The 25,760-nt window shown below is 39.5% G+C and overlaps 1 long non-coding RNA gene across 1 annotated transcript; it reads right to left on the reverse strand.

The window, feature by feature from the left end:
• Nucleotides 1-220: 220 nt before the first annotated feature.
• Nucleotides 221-14,900, reverse strand: LOC148222138 (uncharacterized). Its single transcript, XR_015806675.1, has 3 exons — nucleotides 14,268-14,900; nucleotides 12,999-13,088; nucleotides 221-4,366 (listed from the first exon to the last, which is right to left on the reverse strand). It is a non-coding gene; the product is annotated as an uncharacterized LOC148222138 (long non-coding RNA).
• Between the last annotated feature and the right edge of the window lie 10,860 nt (nucleotides 14,901-25,760).

Consider the following 25,760-nt stretch of genomic DNA (forward strand, 5'->3'; position numbering starts at 1 on the left):
CAGGTGGATTTTGGGGAATATTTTGAGCCCCATTTGGCTGCCTTGGTCCTGGAGGACCCTTCATGTTCTGAGCAGTTTTAGTGACTGCAGCTCTCAGTGCCATTGCACTTCCTGCACTTGTGCTTTTCTCTTTTTTGCCCATGGAGATTCATGTTCTGTGCAAACCAGTTATGTTTGAAAGCAGCTGTATTTGAAACAATCACAGTTTGAAGAAAACAGCTTGTTTTTTTGTTTTTTTTTTTTTCATTATGGAAATGTTTACCTTAAGGCAACTGACTCAATGATAAAAAACTCAGACTGAATATTCCACACTTACCACCCAAAAATCACCCTTGGCTTTGTGGTTTGGTAAACAACTAAAGAGAAAAATCTGGAATAATCCAGATCTAGCAAGTACTGAAATGAATGCTTGTAGATTACACAGAGAAGTGGGTATTGCCATTTTCTTATTAAGTGAGAGAAGTGAAGGATGCTTTTTCGTATGTCAAACTATTTAAATAGTAAGATTTAAAAGCCGTGTATTTTAATGTAAAGTGTGAATCCTGTTCATGTCACCTCACTGGGTCTGGTCTCTGAGTCAGCTGCAATGACTGATTTTGGAGGAAATGAGCAGTTGAGTGGAATTAGAAGTAAAGTATATTAATTCATAGAAAACTAATAACATTCAGCTTTCTTGTTCTACTGTGTTCCATAATGCAAATTTATCTATCAAAGAGAAGAATGCAGTGCAATTAAAAAGTGATTAAGAAAGCAAACAAAAACTTGTATTATCAAATTACATCACCATCCCACCAAACATTTAAATTAGTCTTTGAGGGCTCCTCTCAGCTGAAGCCATTCTCAAATTCTAAGTGTTTTTGTTAAGAATATAGAAATGAAAACCAGTGGGTTCTTTCAAACCATCAGGTCATGCTGTAACATCGAATTCAGTCTTTCTCAATTAAATTTGTCTCCTGTGGAATTTTGCAGTTGGATTTTCTATACGATGCTGTTTCTTGAGAAGTTGTAACTTAGCAGATGATCATTAAAAGGACAGTTATTCTGGTGCTTCTTCACATTCTCTGTGAATTAAAAATACTTCAGGCTGGCTTTCGAGGAACCAGCTTCACAGTCAGAGGCTGAGAGCCAGGAATATTTATATATATATATAAACATAGAGCACAATTCAAGATTTATAGAATGTCAGAATATATGGCAAAAAGACAGCACTAAATATTGTTTTTTCTTGTGAGTCTGAGGTTCATTGTCTCAGCTATTGCAGCCACAGAGTCATTGATTGTCTTATCTTGGACAACTGCTTCAATCATTAATTCTCTTCCATAGTATGGGAGTGCAATGTTTATGGTTAAATTTAATTTTCATACAGCTCAGGTAGTCAGGAATAAAGGTTTAAATAATAATAGACTGGATCAAAACCAAGTTACTCTAAAAATCAGTCCTCAGTTCCAACTGTGTTGTTTCCCAGGCTGTGTTTGGAGCAGGTCAGGTGTCAGGGTTTGAAGCCTCATCCAAAGGACACCAAAATAAAGGAGATTTTTGCTCATGAGCATAGCCTGGCCTTGATCAGGTGCTGTGGATTTATAGTGCTGTAATTACAAATACTGTAGAAATTACTTATTCAGGTTATTTAGAGACAATCCTTTAGTATTACTATGCAAATGGAGATGGGCAAATGGAAGGCAGAGATTGCAAATCTCTCTTCTGCACGGATGAACAGGAAAGCAGGGTGGGAGTGACCCTGACATGGAATTGCCAGGCTGTGACAGCACCATATCACCAAACTCCATCTGATTTTTCAACCTGATTTCTCTCGTGTCCTTTTGTTCTTTGCTGATATCTGTGTGAAGGGTTCATCTGTACTTTTGGGGGGAAGGTTTCACCCTCACAACATTTTGGACCAGAGTGTGCTGCTGTGTAGGAAAAAAAACAAGATATCACCTTTTTGGCACAAAGTGAGACAGGCAGTGACTGCTGGAGCTGCTCTCTGCTGGTGCTCACATTTTGCCATGAAATGCTTTACAGGACCTTTAGCAGGTGTGTTGTGGATTATCTGAGGTTCCACGTGCTGTCATCTTTGTGATCCTTTTACCCTCTCCTGTTTTTCTCCTCTCCTTGTTCCCTCCTTGCTGATGCTGACTGAAGTGCTGAGCATTTGCAGATCCACTCAGAGTGACTGGGATGGGTTGGTCCATCTGAAAGTCAGGCTCTGATTCCTGCTCCAACATTACTGTAAAATTTAAGCTTACTTGTAAAAGCTTTGAAAAAGTCAGTTAATTAATTCAATTAAAGAATCAAATTACCAGAAATTAGGAATTTGTTTCATTAATCTGGGGCTGCTTTATCTAAAAGCCCGATGACAAAAGCACAATGAACCATTTTTTCCCCCAGAATATTTAGCTTTAAAATTCTTTTTCTTAGGAGAGAGATTCTGAAGATTACCATTTCCAACAAAAGAACTTGTTTATAGTATAACAATAATGATGACTCTCAAAGCTACATTAATTTTTTAAGCATAGATGTCGAAAAATATGCTGTACATGAGGTAAATTAGTAGAGAATCATGAGCTTGACTTGCTAGTTTTATCTTCTGCTAGAGATAGCCAAATGTCAGGAGTTGCATGTTCAGGGAATTTATTCATCTTCCTAAATGAGTTTTCATCCAAATAAGAACAAAAGCATTTTCACCTAAATTTCTATGAAACGGCAATTTACAGAAAATGATAGTTTAGAAAACACCAGCATATGGTGCTTTGAAATGGTTTCCACATTTACTGAGAGCATTGGAGGCAAGAGAGAATTCAGAGAAAGAAACTGAGCTTAAGAAGTGAGCTGCATTTAATCAGCCAGGTGCTGCTGTGCTTCCTGAAGCTCTTCTTACTTAAACATAAGAAAAAAATTGTCCTGTGGATGTGATCTGACACCAGAATAAGTTTCCCAGGGATTGTGCAGAGTCTCCATGTTTTGGATAAGCTCTAGAGGAGTCCTGGTGCATTTTCATTCTTCACTCATTTCTGCTTTTCATTTGTTTTTTGTCTTGTGAACGTGGAGATTTGAAAGTTTTCCCCTGCACTGGTGAGAGTGTCCCACAGGTGCCCATGGACAGGTAAATGCAGATCCAGGCACTGTATATGTTCTAGAACACAAATCCCTCTGTGATCAAAGCAGTTTCATTTGGTTAAGTAGGAGATTTTGGAAACTTCCCTTTGTCAAGTTGGGTATTAAATTATCTGCATTCCAGTATTTGTGGAACTCAGGGATTGTTAAATTGCTGCCATGAGTCTGTGCTCTTTTCATGGTCTCTTACATTTCATTATCTCTTTTCCTATTTGTCATTGTTATATTTCTTCTCTGTTGCCAGCTAAAGGTATTTTAATCTTTTGTGCATGCCTCTTATAATGCACACGCTATTTGTTCTGATTTTACCTTGATTTTTAATTTCATTTGTTCTGACTTTGGTCATACACAGCTCAAACTGTGGGATTCTGTGCAAGTATTCCAAATTTCCCCTGCCATGCAGGAGAGCAGATTGATCTCTGGTTGCTGTGGGCCTTCTGTTAGTGGCACTTCTGCTATTCACTCTACAGCTTCCTTTAAAAAATCCTCTTTTTAGCCTCTGTGTAATGACTGTTTTCTGTGCTGAGTGGAACAAATCCTCATTTGTTTTTATTTTTTATTTTATTTTTTTTCTTCCTTACATTTTCATTAAGTATCTTATAAAGATATCACTCTATTATCCTAAATTAAATTAAGTATATAACATCAAATTTTAATTGTTTATTCTTCAAGCTGTGCTTGTTCTTTGGAATCCAAGGAGATGAGGCAGTGCTGAGGATCTGAGCTCTCCTGTCTGGATACATCCCCAGCAATTTTCACATTTTCACACCAGTGATTAAGGGATTAGCTGGGAACCACAAGCACGTGCCTCAAGCCCAAACAGAGCAGGGTGGATTCTGTTGTCCCACAAGTAACACTGAGGGATAAACAGGATAAACATTCTTTTGTTTATACAAGGCATGATTATGGAGCAGTAAAAAAACAACTCTTCTCCTCTTTTTTTTGGTGTTTTTGTTTGTTTGTTTGTTTGTTTTGTTTTGTTTTGGTTTTGTTTTCTTTCCCCAGATTCACAAGCATCTTTTCAAATTCCTGCAAATTCTTTCACGGTGCACTGTGGGTTTTTTTAGGGTTCAAAGCACCTGGCATTCAATAATTCACAATCTATACACCTCTTTTAGTATTCAGTGATACCTGCACATCTCTTCAGGATGCAACAGTGGTTATTTATTTACCCTTCCTGTTCTTCTCTTGCAACTGAGTGAGCTGGGATGTGCTGTTCAGGGCAGTGGCTGCACCCAAAATTTGGAGATATCTGTGGGTGAAAAAAAATGGTAAAAAGCCAAAAGGGTGAAAAAAAAAAAAAAAAAAAAAAAAAAAAGCTGACAAGGTTTTATTACCAAATGGCACACATGGCATGGAAATTGCTGTTTTGCCCCTATTTTCTGCTTGTAAGAGAAATGAAAGAATAATCTAAAAGTGAGGCAGGGAGGTGAGGAGATCCCCAATTGTGGGCAGCATCCATCCAGCTGCCAGGGTGTTCAGGGCCCTGGGGGCATCACTCAGCTTTTGGGGGCATTGTCTTCCCATAGAAAAGTTTTCACCACCCTGGGATGAAGTTTTTCACCCCCATGTCAATGAGTTCTGGTCTCACTTGGTTCTGGATCTTTCTGGGAATGGGTCAGGGGGCTTTGAGGGTTTTTTTGGGTGGTATCCGTCCCTCTCCATTTGTCTTTGCCATTCCCTGACACCAGTCCTGCTCTTGCACTGTCCTTAAGAGGAGAACTGGCTCCAGAAAGGTGTTTCCCCACCTTTGTTCTGCTCTTCTTTCCAGGTCTCATTTTAACATTAACCCCTCACTGCCCAGGCTTTCACAGGATCCAAACAGCTTAAAACTGTTTATTCAAACGAAGAGAGTAATGAAATGAAAGGCAGAGCTATTAAAAGGGAAGAAAAACCCATGCAGGCTCAATTCACACCTTCTAACAGAATGGGGTAAATAGGTTACAGGCTCCTGCATCCACATGGCAGAGGGGAGGGCATGGCTGTGAATGGATTCTGAAATTTCCAATCTCCAGGTGTGCTTCAACACACAGGTAATAACTATTATAACACTTCGATTAAAAAAAAAAAAAAGGGTTTTTATTTAAAACCTGACCTAAGAATCATTTCATCTGTTTATACTTAATGTTCAGTTCAGATGGTTACGTTTCCATGAGGAAATTCTGACCTGGCAAATAGCTCTCAGCAGAGTTCCTTTGTGACTCCCAGCAGAGTCCTTTGAGTCTGCACAGGCAGGCAATGGCTGCTCCTCACTGCTGCCATATGGTTTCTTTTGAGCCTTGGCTGGTCAAAATTAAAAATGGACAAGTTTTTTTTTTTTTAGTTCCTTAACATCTCAAGTACCATTGAAAATCCCCAGGCCGCAAATAGGGAGAAGAATGGAATTTAGCCACATAGAGGGAGAAGAATAGAATGGAAGTTTAGATCCAAATACCACAGTGAAGACAAGGAATGACAATAACAATCTGTGAGGAGTGCCTAGCAGGAGGAATTCGGGTAATTGTTACAAGACTGAACAAACAGTCCTCTCTCTGTTGCGTTTTCAGACTTTTAATCTTTCAACCTTTGTCATTTTCCAACCTTTTCCTTGGAAGCAGTGACGGGACCGGTTCGGTGGCAGAGATAAATTGCAGAGATGCCCATAATTTTCAATTACATCTAAACAGAACTGATCCAGCTGAAGACAAGCCCTAACCCGTTGGACAGCAGAGATTAGCATAGTCGATTTGATAAATGTGAGCCTTTGAGCACGGGAGTGTTTGGGGATTTCTGGGAAGCATCTGTGTTTGTCTAGTTGCACTAAGCACTCCCCAGTGAGGAGGGGATTTTCTAAACCTAATATGCACAGGATTGATGAACCCCTGCCTGAACAGTGGCTGCAAAACAAACCTTTCACAGTGATGAACAATCACCTCTGCTTTACACCTCAGAGCAGCCCTGCAGCTCCTGAGGAGAATCTCCAACTTTTCCCTGGCTGGCCTGTGAATATTCCAGCCATTGGGGGTGATAACATTTCCTGGAAATTATGATAATTATGTTTCCAGATACTGGAAAGGCACTTTGGGTGGATAGAGGCAAGGAATTCACTCATGGGGACTCCCCTGCAGTTTTCACCTGAGCCCCTCTCACACTTTCCCAGGTGCAGGTGGCTCCAAAGGAGCAGCTTTGGTGATTTTTTTGGGAAAAATTCCCTCTGCTGCTGTCTGCCTGCATGTCTCTGCCCTGGAACTGATTGCAGCGAATTGTGGCTGAAATTACAACTGGAATTACAGTGCAATATCTAACGGAATCCTAACTTTATAAATTGTAACTTTTCAGAACTGTCAGCTTTAGTCAGTAATGTCACTGTTTATGGCAAATTTACAAAAGGCTCTGATATTTATACAGTATCACAGGATTTGCAATAAGCACATTTAATCTTAAACATGATTTTTCAATAGAAGTAGGAAAAAAAAAATCCTTCTGGATATAATCTCCAGGCAAATATGTGGAGTCTGCCCAACTGCTGAGATTTTTATTATTTTTCTTTTAAATGACTACCATACACTGTGTGGAAACAGTCCTTCCTGCTCCCTGCTTGAGACTTATTCTCCATTGCTGCCTTGTGTGCTTGAGACAAAAGTCCAGGGTAAAATGTGCTAATGTGGGATGTGCTCAAATCCTCCTGCCCTGCTGAACCCCCAGGGAAGGTCACAGGGACCTCCAGGTGCTGAATTAACTTCAGTTTTCTGCAACTTCTCATCAGCTATTCTGATTAGAATTTTCTCATCTGATCCTGAAGACAGGATCTCCAAATATCTGATGACAGAATGCATTTCTATTTGTGTGCTGATAACTGTTGAATTGCAGTCCCAATTCATTCTCTCAGCAGAGCATAAATAAGGATTCTGTATTCCTATTTTTGTGAATTTTAGGCTTTTTTCTGGGGAAATCAAAATGATGATATATTCCCTAATGCAGTTGGTGGAAATTTAGCTAATGATTATAGTGCCTGTGAGTTTTCTCTGAGGGAAATCTAAATCTCTCTCTCTTTCTAAGTGTATTTCTTACATGCAATATTAAGTAATGGTAAAATGTATAATGTATCTGGGAGAAATTGTCCCTTGCCCTTGTGCCTGGAACGCGTCCAAACTTTGTTGTTAAGATTGCTACTGCTAGACTAAATTATGAAATGTTACAACAACAAGAGAATAGTGATGCCAAAAAGTCTGTATAAGATTGATTAGGTTATAATTACCCAAAAATTGAATTAGTAAAGAATGCTTTTTTCTCTTGTTTTGAAGGATGCTCTGTTTTCCAGAAGCAACCACTTGTAGCTCCTAGAATCACTTTATTTAATTGCTCAGTGGTCAGACAGGCAGGCCCACAGCACAGCAGCTCCACTAATTAATTATTTGTACAGCAATAGACCTTGGAGACAAGAGGCTCTGTATTTTCTCTTACTTATTTCTTCTGTACATTAAGATAATTTCAGAAATGTATTGGAAATATTCCAGGTTTTCACTGGGATGAGATGTGAAGTGTTCCTATGGATTTATTTCTAGAGATGCATTCTTGGGACACATTTCCATATTGCAAAAACATCCATTCTCACTATAAAATGGGCTTGAATAAAACTATGAGGGAAAAGCCTCAGATCCATTTAGGAGAAGCATTTTAGGAAGAGTTTAGTGTAATGGAGTGTCCTGTGGAACAACCACGTTCAGGAAACAGTTCTACTGAATCATTTTGATAAACTGTTTCATAAGGAAAAGGATGCTTTACTGGCCAAAAATAAAACACTGTGAACAAATTAACAAAAGATTAGTTTCACTTTTGACTATTTCTGGGCATTTTAGAAAATTATACAAAGGTATTACAAAAATTGATTTGTTTGTATGGAGCACTTCATGCCTTGCAAAGGCAATGCCCAGGTCAGGGTGACTTTTTCCACACTCACATGAGTAGGATTCCACACAATGAACTGCTTTAATTCTCTGTCCTTTCATTTTAAGAAAAAGGAAGTCCTGACACGAAATTTAAAAGCTATTATTATAAATTTTAACACTTCCCACTGCAATATGTCAGTAAGTAAAGGATTTTATTACCTGTTATTCTTCCATCCTGACCTTTAACAACCTGTGCATCTGTTTTCCAGCCTGGTTCATTATGATTGGCTTTCTATCATGTCACAGCAAGTACAAATTATGGCAAATCTTTACTGTATCACTTGCATCTATAAAGGCAGATTGAAATTTATCTCTGCATTCCCTAGATCATTCAGCTTTTGAAGGAAATGTAATAATCACTGGGGGTTAAGGGAAACAAGGGTATATGTATGTGTGGGGATTCAGTGCTAGAACTGAGGAGCTGGATTTGGGGAGGAAAAAGGTTCCCTAATACCTGCTCTGCTTTGGGCTGGACAAACAAACCCCTTTGCTGGTAAATGAAAGAGCCACAGCCTCCCCTGCAGTGCTGGGGTGTTTCCCAGGGAATGGAGCTCAGCAGGAATTTGCCAGAGCTTCCACTGAGGATGAAGTTCTCACTTTCTGGAGAGGATTCAATGAAGACATGGGGTGAAATACAGAAGGGCACACATCAGGCTAACTTGCAGAATATTGTGTACCCCAGGAGAGAAATTTCAGTTGTCTTCAGAGAACTTTTTTCTTAGTTTTATGATTTAGTAGAATACCTGGATTTTTTATTCTGGGCAAACATAAATCCCATCATCCTATCCCAAAGTCTCAGGAGGGAGCCCATCCTTCAAAGCCATTGTTTAGGTAATTTTAATGGGATCTGCATGTCTGTCCTGTGAGTTCTGGGGTGAAATGGCCCTGCAGAGTGACTGCAGTTTATCTGCACAGGGCCAAGACAAGGCTCCTGCACAGCCTGAGCTGTACCTGGGACATGGATCTGCTGCCATAAAAAAATACACAGTGCCAGGAGAATGGCATTCCTCTGAGTGCTGAACTGTGATTTTCATAACTGCTCGGCTTTTTGGGGGTTTTCTGGTGATGAATAACCATACTAGGGGTGATGTTCTCTTGAAAGGGAGACTGAAATGAGGAGAAAAGACACCAAAGTGAGAGGCAAGGAGATGAGAGAGATAATGGGGAGAGAACCTGGGAAATACAGGAGGTGGATATAATAAAATAGCAAAAGGCCAAAGAGAAAGGAAGGCAAAGAACACGCCCATCCTTTTTTTCTCTCTTTTTTCTTTTCCTTGTTTTTCCACCGTGTTCACTTTCTTAAACTGTTTCTGTCTTGTGAGAGGAGCAGAATAGTAACATACAGATATTTCACAAGTAGGGTATTTCAGAGTTTCCTTCTCAAAGGGACACACTCATGAGGAGTACTTTTCTTTTTAGATGGAATCCAGTTACCTTATCTTTCTGTTGTTGCTTGGGGTTCCTTTGGTTCAGTTTGGGGATTTTATTCCTGTTTCAAGCAAGATCCTTAGGTTTTGGTTTTTTTGGAATTTTTTTTGTTTGTTTTTTGTTTGTTTCTTTGATTTTTTGTTTGTTTTGGAGGGTTATTTTTTTTGTTTGTTTGTTTTGGGTTTTTTTTGGTGGGTTTTTTTGCTTTGTTGTTGTTTGTTTTTTTTCTTTGTGCTCCATGTATAATGCAATAGTCACAGCAGTGCTTTGGAAGCCTCAATTCATTGTTCATTTATGGTGATCTTCCATTAATATGGGACATGGGATTATTCACATAAGGAACAAAAATGGGTTTGTAAAACAGTCTCTGGACAAAGGCACGGTGTGTTCTGAATGCACAGGATTCCATCCAGGCATGACTGTACATTCCATATGAACAAGACCTTTCATACTATGAAGATTTTCTGCTTGCCTGGCAAAGCTCAGAGCAAAGCTGAAATCAAAGCAGCCTTACTTAGTGAAGCAATTTCATTTTACCTGAAACACTGAGGCTTAAATTATAAGCTTCAGGATGACTCAGTAGAAATAATGCATGCATATAAACTACATAATTTTCCTGGAGTATTTTCACAATCAATATAACTGTGTGTTTAAAGTAGGGACCTGAGGTCAATCTTCTAAGCAGTGAATGAATAACATATTTTTTATCAGAGAAAAGCTGCTCCATGCAAATAATATCTGACATGAATATTTAATAGATTGTACAGTAAGCAGTAATTGCCAACTAGTGGGGCATGCTAAAATGAGAAATACTGAAATAACAGATCTGATCAGATTCCACTTACAGCATTTCCTTAACTAAGGTTCTCTGACAGGTCTTGGTGGAATTTGTGAAATAACTGTACTAACCCCTGTCCAGCTTCTAGGTAGTAAATACTCCTTTTGAAATAACTGGACAGGGGGTGAGCTGATTTGTATATGTTGATTTATTGTAAAGATTTATTGTAAATTTAGTGTTTATTGTACATAATGTGATTTGTCACTCTCCACAGTGCCATCACTATTTACTGTGGAAACTGACTGCAGACAACTTGGGGTGTCTTTATTAGGATAGATCACACATCTAAAAGAGCTCATTCTCTTTTAGAGTCTCACAGCTGAAGAGGAGCAATGATTCTTCTCCATTCTGTCCACCTTTAATACTCTTTTCATTCTCCTTTTTTTTTTTTTTTTTCCCCTTGGGAGCTCAAGGGTAAGAGAGGACCCACAAACCAAACAAAGGAAGTTTTCACAATGTTTCCTGATGGCAAAAACCACCTGATGTTTTTGGGCCTTCTGGTTGTTTGTGAGGGTCTCCTATAAAGTTTTCTGAGGGGGTGGAGAATGTTCTTTAATGTGGCCATAAACCTTCCTGGGCTTTACAGCAATTTGGCCATGAAAGTGGCACATAAAAACAACCCTGGACATCTGCAGTGCCAGAGAAACAGGAATGCAGATGACAGAGCCTCACACAACAAACCACAAAATTTCATTTGTAAACTGAGTGGGAAGTAAAGGATTTATTTTACTCTGTAGCCTCTCCTGGTGAAATAAGCTTGCACTAATTTAGAGGTCAGTGGATGTAAAATGCCATCCTCGTTACACCCTTAGTGCCCATGGGAGCCCCGAATTATGTGTGCTATAATGAAGATAATTAGAATAAGCTCCGTTTTAGCTGAAGGCAAAAGGCCTTAAATCAAAAGGAATTTGTTCCAGTAACCTTGAAATTGGGGTGAGGATTACAGGCTGCCTACCAGTGCAACAAATACTGAAACTCATTGTTTGAAGAAGTGATAGCAGGAGATGCCCAGGGTGTGGGCATCCTGTCAGTTCTAGGCTTGCTTTTGGTGGGCAAGATGGGAATTCCTCAAGTGCTGGGTTTGCAGGCAGCATTCCCGAGGATTGCAGAGGGGACTGAGGTTTAAACTCCTTGAAATCCTCCATATCCCAGTTCAGGCTCTTTCTGGGTGTATGGACAGAGGAGGGACTGATGTGGCAGTGGATTTATACACCCGAGCCAATTTCCTGAGGATTTTCCTTGCCAAGCCATCGAATTCCAAAGGTGCTGCTATGCAGAGCCCTCTCTGAGTGCCTCTTTCTGTGCCAGGAGTTTCAGAGCCCAAATGAGCGAGGCACTGAGCTGTGAGCACACCTGGCTGTGACTCAGGGGTGCTTTTTTGACTCCTGAAGAACATGAGAAGTGTTTGTGCATTCCCCCCTCAGCCTTTCACCTGGAGGAGCAGTTTCTGCACTGTGAGGAGTTAGGGATTTACTGCCCATCCTCACCTCTTTGGGAGTTGTTTTTTTTTTTTTTTAGTTATGCCTGAAGTTCTGCTGAAGCCTCCATTTCTGCCCTGTGAGGTGAGGCCAGAAAAACCCAGTGAAGACCAGGATGAAATGCTCAGGTACATCTGATTTCCCTGCTCTGCCCAATCCCAGGCTTGTGGCAATGGCTTTTGATTATTCCCGAGCTGAGCTGGATGCTGATGGGTGAAATCATTTGTGGCATGTTATCAACCACTTCAATTCACTGCTGCTAAGTAATGAAATCCAGCAATAAATTGGACAGACAAGCAAAATCTCTTAAACACGCTCTGGGGGGCTCTACCTATTTTCTTTCTACTCTCCTGGTGTTTCTTTTGTGTCTGTGTGAGCTGCTGCCCATGCCAGCATCCAAAATCAACCAAGCAGAGAAACTCAAATGTACTGCAGTGTTTGATAAAGCAAACGTGTGAGGCTGATCAAAGTATTCTTGACTCCATTTTTTTCCTGAATTTGGACTGGAATTCCCATGGGGTTGATGTATATTGAATTCTGGATGCAAAATGAAAGCAATTTCCAATATCTCAGAAATTGTTTGGCTTCTTCTGCCTTTTTTAAATTTGCACCACCAGCTTGTCGGAGGTACAGTTTTATTTTGGCTCCTTTAAAATCTGAATGGAGGCAAGGTTTATCCCCTCACACATGAAGGAGAAAATTGGCATCACATGGGAAAGCATAATCTGTAATGCACCCTGTCACGGCGTGAGCTCTTTGGCACAACATATGGCAACAGAATTACCTTTGTACTGCCCAACTGTGGGATATAATTCCTGCAGTCCAAGGGACTCCAGTGACAGGCAATAGATTTGAGAGTGCACATGTTCAGCATGCTGAGCTGCAGGGCTGTCCCTTCCCTCTGAATGCAGAGCTCCCTGGCACTGCAGAGTAATTCTGATTATTCCTGGCAAATCCTCGTTCTCCCCCTCATGATGTCACTCGTGTAGTGACACCCTGCCTTTGTAATAAAAAAAAAAAAAAAAAGAATGTGGTAATGTAACTGCTGGGGAAGAATGAAAGGAAAGTGATAAAGTGCAACTTTTACAATGTGCACTGTCAGCTAAAGAATGGAACAATTTTAGGCTTGAACGTTAAGGACAGGGAAAATGCTGAGAGATTTATGCTGCAACAATACTCCAGATCACTTTATGGTATCATCTTTTCAAATACCTGAAATTAAAACTGCGTGCTGCTGTGTTACTTCAATCATTCTGTTCATCGGTGAGCTGGGATTTTTATTTGGATGGTAAAATACCATCACTGCAAAAGAGAAACAATAGATTTTTATGGTTGGGCTCTAGTATTTTAAACATGATTTACTTGTCTTTTCACTTTCTGCCTTCTCCAGAGGTCTAAATATGCAGACCATATTGATCCTTAATATGTCTACTGAAACTAAGCAGAGAGCTGAAACCTTATTTCTTGTCATAGAAACAAAATTCTGAGGTGCAATTTCTTTGAGAGTCATCCACTATCCATAAATGTGTCTCGGGAACACTGGGAACAATCTTTGAAATTTCTCAGAGGAGAGGTTGGATGTTGTAGATCTCGTAGAAAATGTCTAATAATGCTCGTCAGTCATTTGTCTGCTGAAAAGCAAACCTGCTTTTTTGCTTTGGCTGTAGCCTTGGGTATGAGCTTGGGAGGTTTAATTTTAAAGAATGACATTTGGTGTTCTTCTCTCAGAGTACAGAACAGAGCAGTGCCATAGTTACCACAGCTGACTCTGTTAATATATGGGGACTTGATAGGTTTTCTGACATTGATTAGATGAGTATTAGCAAATTTTACTGACATTGGGAACAGCAGAATTTATTTTGTCTCGTTAAAAAAAGAAAAAAAAGCAAAATATTCACTTCTCTATAAGCCATCAGTTCATTTTAGGCTACATTTAAGGACAATAATTTTCCATTGTGGAGTCCTGACTTTTTCTAAATGCATTATTTAAATAAAATGCTATATTCCACTTTTAACCAGCAATGTACAGGTGCAAGTGGGGCAGCGTTCTGAATTCTGTGCTTAGTGATGTTCCAGTTCAGCCAGTACAACAGCAAGTCCTGGATAAAATTCTGTGTGAGCAGCCACCCTTCAGCCAGCACCCAGCCCCAGCTGCCTCACTTCTGCACACAACAAACTTCAGAGACACCTGAGAAACCAGCATGATATAAAAAATAAGAGAGAGCATAAGAATTGAAAGTGTTTGGTATATTGGGAAACCAGGCCACTCTTGTTTCAAGTTTTTTGTCTGCAGATTGAGTTTAGATATTCATATATGAAAATTGGGAGGCATTTTTTATCTTCTAAGGCTGCACCGTGAGATGAAAGATTCTTCTTTAAAGGCCCATTTTTTCCCCTGTCCTGCTGCTTTTTTAAATAAAAGCAACTCTTTTCAATATATTTATTTATTTTTCCCCTTTATGAAGGTGCCTCTTTTCCTACCTGTATGATACCTGGTTGTGGTGCCAGGCAGAGGTGGGACACAGCTGTCAGGACATCCACTCCCTGAATTTCCACACATGGAAAGGAATCCAGCTGCAAAAGGCTTTATGTGCATCCAGCACCCCAGAATTAATGCTGGCACCAGCAATATCCAATCTCTCTGCACCTCCCACTGCATGGCATTGCTCTGTGCTGAGGTCTCCTTCCTGTGCAGTTAAATCCAAATAAAACAACAAATAAGCTTCAAAATTGATCATTGCTGCTCTGGAAACAGTTGTTTAACTCCTTCAAAGTCTGTTTACGTTTGACATTTCTTGAGTAGAGTCCTTTAGAGATAGATATCTTTTTGTAGATCTTCAAACTGGAACTCAAGGCAAATTCAAAAGGCTGCAGCTCTTATCAGGGAACTTTGAAAAGTGGATTACTCTGCTTTGGTCTGAAGTTACAGTCCTGCATTTTTTTCGAATACTTCTGGGTGACTTTCTGGTTTTACATCAAGGAGAGCTGTGAATCTGTGCCTGCTTGCTTTAAATTGTACAGGCTCAAATCTATTGCTCCTTATTGCACTGAACCACACAGAGGGCATTGAAATCCACCGGTGCTTTCAGAGTTTCCGAATTCTGAAGCAATAGGTGTTGTTAGATTGTGCAGTTAACAGCTCTTGTTTGGAAGGAATGAATTTATTCTGTGCTGGAACCTGGAATGCATGTCACCAGGTTTGTCCAGTTTTAATTGGGGCACCCTGGGATTCAACCCCTTCTTCTCGTGGCACTAGAATAGGAAATGGGCTTTTATTCTGTTTTTACTTCTTTTGAAGCTCCTGCTGCCTGATTTTCCAATAAGGCAGTTAGAGAAAATGCTAAGTAAATACAGACTTAATGGGATTTTTAAGAGCCCTATAAAGAACAAATTCTTTTACTAATTACCAACTTTTCAGTGCACCTCAGTCACAAATAACTTGGGAACTACAGTAAAACTCCTTGTTTGTCTTTTGTTCTGCCTCTAAAACCAGAATTATTGGGGGTTTCCTTGGGCTGTGCATTCCACAGGGGTGGCACCAGTCCAGCCCAATCCATTCACTGGGAATTGTTCCTTTAATGGGCTCCTTCTGTCCTGGCCAGGGTCACTGGCAGCTCCTTGGATCAAACTGGGATCCCTCTGCTCTGGAAAATTAAAGATATTCTCAAAGTGAAATAATAAGAAGAACAGGTACAAGCAATATAAATCACTGTTGTTATCACAGATTTACATTGGAACCTCTGCTCTCAGGTTTTTCCTTTAATACTGAATTGTTCCCATCAGTTCAATGATTTTATTGATTTACACCTCTGGAGCAGTCAGAGCATGACTTTCCATTACAGTGTTCTCAAAACTCTGAATATTTGTTTGTTTTAATAAGGACAGGGGTGTGGGGAAAGCAATGTTTCCAAAATGTACTTTTTTAATTTTGTTGTGCCCAAAAAGGCAAACATCACTCGGGGTTACTGTGGGCTGTCCCATAACAAAATCCTGTATATTCCAGCTTTTACCCTTCTTTCAGTTGATAATTCTTTAGAGTCTCAAAGCATCAAAGCTCCTTATTAAATTGAAAATATAGGTGGGTAAAATCCCTATGAAACTGATTTTGAGGGGTTATGTTGGGCAAAATACAGCTTATAATAATTTTTTGTCTAAGTGTTCAGAAAGCTGATATTCCATATCAGTGTTTGATACTTCAAAGATGGAGAGCAAAGGGGATATCTCTTGGGGGAAAGAAAAAAAAAAAAAAGAATCATAAATAGGGTACTCAGTAAATGTTAATTAGAGCAAAAATATTAATTAAGTGTTAAGACAGCATAGTGTAAATTGGAATCTTTTACATATTTCTGTGTAGGGAATTTTGTGCATTGAACACTTTTCTAATAATCAAAATCTCAATAGATTTTGTTAGATTTTATTAGAACTTGCAATCCGTGGTGGCCAAGTGTCTGGCATAGCTTGATTTTAATGGAATGAGGTCTGGAGTGAGTTTCATGGCATTTTCCCCCTCTATAAAATATTATACTAGAAACATTCTTTTTAGCATTTTTTCTAAATTGTTGTAAAAAAGAAATAATAAAAGAATCATTACTTTTAAGCAGCAGAAAATGAATGTTTTGCCTCCAGCAAGAATCATGAGGGTGCTTGTTAAATTGTTTGCAGCATCTACAGATGATAAGCCCAATACAACCCAATATCCACCCAATGTTTAATCTGGTCATACACTAAAGAAAAAAACAAAACACTCCAAAAAGATAAGATAGATTTCTCAACATCTTCATGAAAAAAATAGAGACATCCCAACTCTAGAGCAGCTTTTGGAACTCCTTAATCAGGGTTGGAAAAAATTTCTTCAACCTTTGTGTGTTTTCTGCAGGTGTGCCAGCCCTACTCACCCCCTGAAGTTTTGCATATTTAAATAATCTTAAATTTGACATAAATAAAACCACTGAAATGATGATTTGCACTGTCTGCAGCAAAGAAATCTGCTCCAAGTGCACCTCCCACAGTTCTCCCCAAAGGCAATGTGTGGTTACACTCTGACCCCCAACCTCTCTGTCTGGGGGAAATCCATCGTGCTTTGGGTGAGGACAGGCAGAGAGAGCAGAGCAGCATCCCTGCAAAGCAGAGCTCCTGGTTAGCCTGGATTTCCCTTCCTGACGGCTGGGCTGGGCTCTGATGTCCCTTTGTGTCTCCAGACTCATCTTTGCAGCTGCACTTTGGGTCCAGCTGTTCGCACAGCTGTGCACGCTGCCAAGGATGCCACCCGCCTTGGGAACACCTTCCCTGGGCAGGAAAGGAAAAGGAAAGGAAAGGAAAAGGAAAGGAGAAAGGAAAGGAAAAGGAAAGGAAAAGGAAAGGAAAAGGAAAGGAAAAGGAAAGGAAAAGGAAAGGAAAAGGAAAGGAAAAGGAAAGGAAAAGGAAAGGAAAGGAAAGGAAAGGAAAGGAAAGGAAAGGAAAGGAAAGGCAGCTGTGACAGCCTGCCTTGCTCCAGGGACACATCCTGCTTCATCCACTCGTGTTTTGGCTCCTGGTGGAAGGGGCTGTTGGAGCTTGAAGCACAGGGAAAGTTGTGGAATCTCCTCCTCAGCACTCTCACCTGTGCCCCCAGGGCTGCCCAGGGAGCTCCAGGCTGCCTCTCCCTGTGCTGATTCCATGGATAAAAGGCTGTGGGAGGAGGTGAGCACGGAGGGTCAGCAGCAAGGGAGGTGTTTTCCCTCCTGGAGGAGCAGGTGCTGCTGTTGAGGCTCTTTCCTCCTCCCACTGTGCCAGGTGAACCCAGGGGCATCGCCCAGGCAGCAGAGAGGCTTTGAACAGAAAAAGGAAAGTTTTGTCTGAGGTTTCCTAACAGCTTTTCAGCTCTTATCAATTCTGTTAAACCCTCCCAGCCTGGATTTTGTTCATTACTGGCTCTTTTCTTCCCCCCTCTCCCCCCGTTTTGTTTTTCTTTCCAAAATCTTGCTGCTTTCACCTGCCCAGGACAAGGGGTCGAATTTTCAGCTGAGCTGTTGCATTCCCGGTTCTCATGGTATAAAGCTGCCTTCTGAAAATTGATATAAAACTGCAGGCCTGTCTGTCCCCCTTGACAAATGCATCTGCTGGACTTATCTGTCGAGTCCTTTCTACAGGATTTTCTCCTGTAGAAAATCATTATTTCTTCAAGTGACATTGAGGGAATGTTGGTTTTGACAGAGCCAAATACGCTGCCCTGCCTCATTGTTAAAAAGCACCTTGAGAAAAGAAATTGATCAAGGGGAAAGAGAAAATGCTTTTAAAAATATCTTTTTTATGTCTCTTGTAAGACTTCCCTTCCTCTGTACACTGGTCTTTACTTGTTTGAGGATGGCACTGGGCCTTCAAAATTGGCATAAAGACCACTGTACCTGGAAATGAGAAATGCATCTCCTTTGTCTAGAGTGAGGATGGGAAAATTGCAATGCACAATATCGGCTCTAGACCATTAATTCATGAGAAATAAACCGTGTGTAACCCTGTGAGATTGAGATGTTGCTGTCAGGCTGGAAATCTTTCAGGATAACCAAGGTTTATTTGGAGGAGGAAAAGCAGCCCAGGAGAACTTTGAGTTCCAGCTGCTGTCTCACCTCTGCACTCAGAGACACTTGGAAATGCATTAGTTTGATAGATAAAATGTATTGATTAGTGCAGACTTTGCCACTGAGGCTGGAGAAGACATTGTTCAAAAACGACAGGATTTTCAATGGGTTGGTTGGATAACGGGCAAAACGTGGAAAAAGTTAAAAAAATTACAAATGATAGTACTTGGCACTTATTTAAGAAAAATGTGTGGGTAGAAATCAGTCTTTAGCAGCTTTTGTGTCTGGGTAAGTAATGATCATTTCTGGGCTGGCTCTTCATGATCCCATTGTTCCCTTTTTGGAAAGGTGAGAGAGGGAGGAATATGCCTGAGAATCTCAAGCAAAAAAAAAAAAAAGAAATTGGAAAAGCAAATTGCTGAAACTGATTTTGTTTCTTGAAAATGTGGCTCAGTTCTCTGAGGTGTTTCTGCCATGATGTCTAATAAAGGTTAAGGTTATTGGATAACTAAACAGCTAATCTTTTTCTTTTGTTGTCTTCTGGCAATTTATACAAAAATCTTGATGTTTAAAACCAAATCAATAATGCTTTAAAAAATATTTTTATTAGGTTTTTTGGGGCTTTTCCCCTCTCTGAAGAATTCCTTGCTGGAAATAGCAAAGTGAAGGGTATTGGGTTAAAATAAATGGGACAAAAATGAACCTTGCTGTGGCACAGTGTGACTGAGGTGGTGCTGAGCTCAGCCAGCCTTCACTTTGTGGTTTAGTGAAGGATTGTGGTGGTGGCTTTGTCCTTAAATTAGCCTTCATTTGGTCTTCTGTCGATTATTTCTGTCATGAGGCAAAAGTAATGATAATGCTGTTAATTAAAAACAAACAAACAAACCATAAGCAGGAATGCACATCCTCTCCTACAAAACTGATAATCACCCATCTGTAAGCACATTCACCTTGTGGGGTCTGATTTGTAAATCCAGGCAGTAAATCCAATTCTGCTGCAGCCCACGGATTTTGGATGTTTTTTTCTAAAAGGAATTTGGTTCCCTCCAACTTTCCCCAACTTGTTTCATTCTCTCAGCATCATCTTTTCTGTCCTTTACAGCAGCAGTTGTGTTGGGCTCGATTCATTGCAGTGCAGCTTTAGCTTCACAGTGGTGAAATTCAGTAAAGCTGGGTGAAATTCAGTAAAGCTGGGTGAAATTCCAGTGCAGGGAAACAAATACTGCAGTAAAACGCTTTGGTATGCTGATCAAAAACGATATGAGTCAGAGGAGCACAAGGATTTGGGGGAATAATTATAAATATTACAAAGCAGAAGCCTTGGATGTGGAGGTGTCTCGGTGAACTTCAATCCTAACCTCGTTCTTACTTTTGACACGTTTCATCTTTTTTGCTCAGCCTACTGCATCTGAATAATGAAATAGTGACTCTGACACTGAAGCACTGATTTACTCTTCTCAATATTTCACACGTTTTCCTCAGTTTTGCATCTGTTTTCTTGCTGGCAGCAACCTCTTCCATCAAAACTGTCACTGGTTTTTAGAGCCACGAGTTTAAGGAAAAAAAATGGGAGGAAAAAAAACCACCTCCAAACCCTGTGAAGTGAATTTCTTTACTTCAGAAGCACTTCACATGGTAGTTTTCTCTGCAGAAGATATACAGTAGACATAGTTGAAACAGAAAAATGGCAATTTAGGAGATCACTAGGTAGTGCCAGTGGCTGCCTGCTCTCAGGAGGTGTCAGAGCTGCTGGGAAGGGACCATTAAATGTTGGAGTTCCAGGAAGGGCTGGGGTTGGAAAGGGGCTCAGTTCAATTCCACCCCTGCACTGTGCCTGTCAGAGCTGCTGCACGGAGAGCAGGGGCTCACACGGCTCTGAAAGGTGTGCTGGGTTCTCCCCAGGAGAAAAGAATTCTGTGTGCTCTGCTGAAAGGTTCCTCTTGTTGTGATTACTGTCATTCACATATTTAAATGTATTTTTAATTTTTATATATATGTATAAATATATATATATATAATCTATTATATATTATATAAAAATTATATATAATCTATAATATATATTATATATTATATAAAATTATATATAATCTATTATATATTATATAAAATTACATATAATATATCATATATTATATATAAATTATATATTATCTATTATATATATTATATATTATCTATAAAATTATATATAATCTATTATATAGATTATATATTGTATAAAGAAATATGTACATGTGTATATGTATAATATAATATTATATATAATGTAGGATATCTTTTAATATTATTAGTATTATTGATAATACATTCTATATATTAAATGTATTTTATATATATATATGATATGATATATTTGGATGTAAATCCAAATTCTGAGGAGGGGGTTCCAAACACAGGCTGTAGCCCAGGCAGGTCTTTGTTTCTGAGCTGCACCAACACAAAACGTCCTGATTGACAGAACCAGCAAAATTCCTGAGCTAAGGAAAAATCCCTCTTTCTTTCCTTCAGTCTGTGCAGTGTTTGAAGGATTCCCTTAACCTGTGAGAGGATGCCTGATGGAAATAAGAAACAGGAAGGACATTTGGGAAAGTCGTAATAGCGATGAAAATCGGAGAGAATTTATGAAATATATATAATTTGAATTTTATAACCTATAAATCCTTAATGATAATATTGTTCTATGCTTCTCAATTTAATAATCCGCTATAAATTTTACAGTTCATTACAATAGAAACTAATTATTCTCTTCCCACATTTGTCTTCAAGTAGAAGATGTGGGGAAATGAAAGCAGGCAGACAGTTTAGTGGCATAAATTTAGAATATTAAAGGTTTCACAAGAAACTTGCATGGCATTGCAGTACAATTCAGTGGGTGCTATTTCAATTTCAGTATGTTTCTTGCTGTTTCTAAGTTGTAATAACTTTTAAAAAGCAGGAAATAAGGCTTCAAAAGCAATTTCCAATTTCTATTCAGGAAGTAATAATAGTAATAATTTTCTTGCTTGCTGACTAATGGTGGTGAATGGAGATACTACAAAATTCTTTGGGAAGAGAGAAAAAGGATGATTAGTGCTGATGGGAAGAACTGAGCATGGAATTTGTAAATCCATGGATCCAGGTCCATAAATGGCAATGTCAGACAAATATCAGGGAGCTGCTCCACAACCACTGATTTGTGTATTAGAGAGTTTTAATTTGTGATCAGACAGGAAATCCTTCAGTCCTGTGGGGGTTTTGGGTCAGGGATGGTGGTAGCTGTAGTACCAAAAAATAACAGCAGAAATTACTTGGAAATGTCACTGTAGTGCCCAGCATGAAATAGGAGAGGTGAGTGGCATTTTTTGGGTTGTCCTTTTCCATTGGGAGGTAAAAATTTGCTGTTGCCAAGGCTGATGCTGATTGCTGGCCATCATCTCAAATATTCACAATTCACACATTGTTAAATATGCATTGGTGTGGATTTGTAATATTTCCTGGTTCTGTATTTTCAGGTTGTGCTTGTTCAATTTTCAGCTTGCAGCTTAGAGTTGGAAATTTGGTTTTTTATGACCTCTGAGATTCTAAAGTAATCATTTTCTCGGGGTAAGACTGATTGCCAAGTACATCTTGAATGTATATTAATAAATTTGATATAAATTCCTTTCTACTTCCATAATCAAGACACAAATTTCCTCTGCCATGGCAAGCACGATTTTGATGATCACCTAGAAATAACATCCTTCCTAAAGAAACTTGAGATAATTGGGGATAAAACCATAATTTTCCAAAAGTTGACGTTATAAGTGATAAATTATTGTTGTGATTCACATCCAAAAAGAAGAGAAAACTCATATTAAAAGGAATTTCCAAAACAGTATTGAAACCTAAGACATAAAAGAGCTTTTTTGAATTGTGTGCACATCAGATCTCCTGCTGTCATTGTGTTTGAAGATGCAGAAAATGGAGAAGAATAAACAGAAGACCAGGAGGATTCCTATTTCCCAGTTATTATTTGTTGCTTCAGAGAATAGCACTGAGTTTTCTGGAATCAGAAAAGGAAAAATATTGTAAATTCTTTCCAGTTTTTGGGATGGAATGAGCCAATCTCATTTGGTGTTTTTTTTTCACCCACACACTGCTCTTCTCCATTTCAGTTCTCCCTGGGATGGCCACGAGGGATCAAATAAGGGGAGTTGTGGCTTCATGTCCTGAGGCATCATTTAGGTACCAAGTGGGATTTCTCATAGTAAAATACAATAATATAAATCTGAACATTATTATTGTGTCACTTCAGTGCCACTGCTAAGAATCTGCACATTCAGAGTTCAAAACGGAGCTGTTAAACTTTCAAGAAATTAAATTTTTTTTTGGACTGTTTAGACATTATCAGCTTTAGTGCCAGCAAATTTGTTCCCCTCGGTGATTTAAATATTCATAAAATTAACATTAATGATTCTATACCCAGTGAATTTCTATTACTGTTTAGATTCATTACATTTTCTCTAACATACTCAGCTCCTTAGTCATTTTCCCAATCTCATTGATATGGTGTAACATTTTTCCAGTAAATTGAATAGCTACCTAATCCCTCTTTGATCATTTTATAGTAAACTGTGAAGTTTATTTCCAGAAAGCAGATTGTTAACTGTGAAAATCTGTAAATTATTTATCTCCTAGAAACTATTTTAATGCTGATTTAGTTGTCAAGTATATTTTTATATAACAGTTTTAATTAAGTTTTTCAAAAGGCTTCCAAGCATATGTCTCTAGCTCACACACATTTTGAACTAAAAATACTATTTTTTAGTTTGTTTTCTGATTTTATTTTTTTTTTTTTCTGGAGTGTGAGAGACTATAGAAATGCCTAGAAATAATGCTACTTACAGAATTCTAATTCAATTTGTGGTTGTAAGGGCTTCTTCCTCACCCAGTCATGCCTGACCTTGGCAGACAATGGTGAAGGTGGAAAGGAAAAGCAACAACAACAAGCACAGAGCAGTTCTTTGTGTGTGTGCAGGGCTGGGGGAGGATGAGGATGCTGCAGTGGAAGGCTGATGGGATTGGAAGGGGATTCTGCAGAATGTTAAAGTCGGGTTCTCTTTGTGAAGAGACTTCTCGGCTCAGCAAGAGTGAGCTTTGTAAAACTCCAGTCAGGAAATGAAAGCTGTGTATTGGAGGGGGACAGGGGACACAGGAGGGTCACCAGGTGGATGAGAGGGATGGATGGAGCCCTTTCCTGTGAGGAAATGCTGGGAGAACTGAGGCTGTTCTGGAGAAGCTTTGTCAAGATCCAGTTGTGACTTTCCAGTACCTGGAGAAGGATGGGACAAGGCTGTTTGCTGGGGGGGATGGCTTCAGGCTGACAGTGAGCAGGGTTAGATGGGATTTGGGGAAAAAATTCTTCCCTGTGAGGGTGGGCAGGGCTGGCACAGGGTGCCCAGAGCAGCTGTGGCTGCCCCTGGATCCCTGGAAGTGTCCAAGGCCAGGCTGGAACAGCCTGGGACAGTGGAAGTGTCCCTGTCAATGGCTCAGGGTGGAATGGGAGGATTCCCTACATCCCTTCTGACCCAGGCCATTCTGTGAGGGCTCCAGATTCCTTTAAAAAGCAGGGAGCAGTGGAGGGTGACAAGTGACCACACTTTATTACTGATAATTTGCTTTAACCAGAGCCATCCATGCTGACCACCTCAGTGCATCCCAGGCTGAGGGCAGCTTTCCCAGCTGGAAAATCCTGTTCCTTGGGGGTAGCCTGGCATTTCCTTGCTGCATTAAATGGACTTTGCTGCTTTTTTTCTGTAACTGTGCAGGGACAGGCAATGGGCACCTGCTGCCTTTGAACTTGGTGTGTCCTATGGAGCAGGTGTGTGCCTGGTAAAGTGAAATGTAGACATGCACCTGCAGCATTCTGAGAGTGCATTTCCTGGGATTGATTACCCCAGCCCTGCCACCCTCACCTATGGACTGATAGGCTGGAGCTCCACTAATAAATCAGGCATGGAACAGACTGTGTTCATAGTATCAAGTGCACTGAGCTTCCAGAACAGATTGAAAAAAGTCAGACTATCTACTGGGAATAGTCTATGGACTGAGTTAAATTCTGATATAGGATTTATTTATAATTCTACCAGAACTACTTTAGCAATTTCATAGTATAGGCAATTGAGTTTTGGTCCTAGTAATTGTTTATTCCTTTGTGCTGTTGAATTTAATCCTGTGTGTGTATCCTTTGGGTCTGTGTGTGTGGAACCTTTCCTGCATCAGCCATTCCCAGGAGTGCAGTGTTTGCTGTACTCGTGTCCAACAGCATAGTGCTTGCATGGATAAAATGGGATAAAAATGACTGAAAGGCTACAAAAACTTAAATGACTTTTACAGGTCCTGAGAATGTTGTTGTTGCTGTTGTTTTTGGGACTCTAGAAAGTTTAAAATATTATGGTGAATCCTACAATTTTAAATTAATGGAATTATGGACATATTTAAAGAACTATTGAGGAACTCATCCATGCAGGGCAGGAATCTCAGCTTTACCAAGAGCACAGTCTTGTTCTTCCCTCAGAAAATCATTCCTTTGTTCTACCTGACAAGCCCTTGCCTCAGAATCTTCAATCTTCATAGTAAAATGCATTGGCTAATATTGCATGTAGCAAAAACAGTTAAAAATAGTGCTAAGTGACTGGATTTCTAAAAATTTCTTTATTTTTATATTAAAAAAAAAAAATGGAACAGAAAAATGTATGGCCAGGTAAAAACGGGATCCCAGTATTTGCACTCAAAACCACACAGCAAATATTCAGCACCACATCTGCCAGCACTGGAGATATTGTCATTCTTCATTATGATATATCAGGGCATCTTTTAAGGAACTTTCTGAGGTGATCTGGAAAACTTGTGATGTTGCTGACATTTTCTGTGTTAAAGTGATATACTGGAACAATTGCCTTTGGGTGTTTATAGCAATATATTTCTTGCAGTGCTTTTCTGATTTCATCTTCTAATATTCCTGGAACAGAGAGTACTTTTTTTTTTCTTTTTTTTTTCTTTTTTTTTTTCCCCACTGATGAGTGTGCTCTGCATGTTGTATTTGTGTGTATCCACTGAGCAGTGTGGATGGAGGTGTCTTGGTTATTTAGAACTAAAAGCAATTGTTTTTACTCTGAATTGTAACAGCTCCAGCTGTGGTTGTTTAGATAATATATAATGTTTATTCTTCTGTTGTACCATCCTGTCCATAAAAATCTTCATGCCTTCAGAGGGGGGAGAATCTTCCTTAATATTTGGTACAGCAAGCTGGTAAATGCCAGCTAGGTCCCAAACACTTTGGGCATGGAACCTTTCCTAAGTATGAAAAAATCTGAAATGTGGTCTCCTGCTACAGGGAGAATAATTCTCCTGCCTCAGTCCCATCTGCTGACCTGCACTTTTAATGCTGTTAGTTTGC

The sequence above is a fragment of the Sturnus vulgaris genome, chromosome 14 (assembly GCF_052056855.1).
Source record: "Sturnus vulgaris isolate bStuVul1 chromosome 14, bStuVul1.hap1, whole genome shotgun sequence".
Taxonomy (NCBI): Eukaryota; Metazoa; Chordata; class Aves; order Passeriformes; family Sturnidae; genus Sturnus; species Sturnus vulgaris.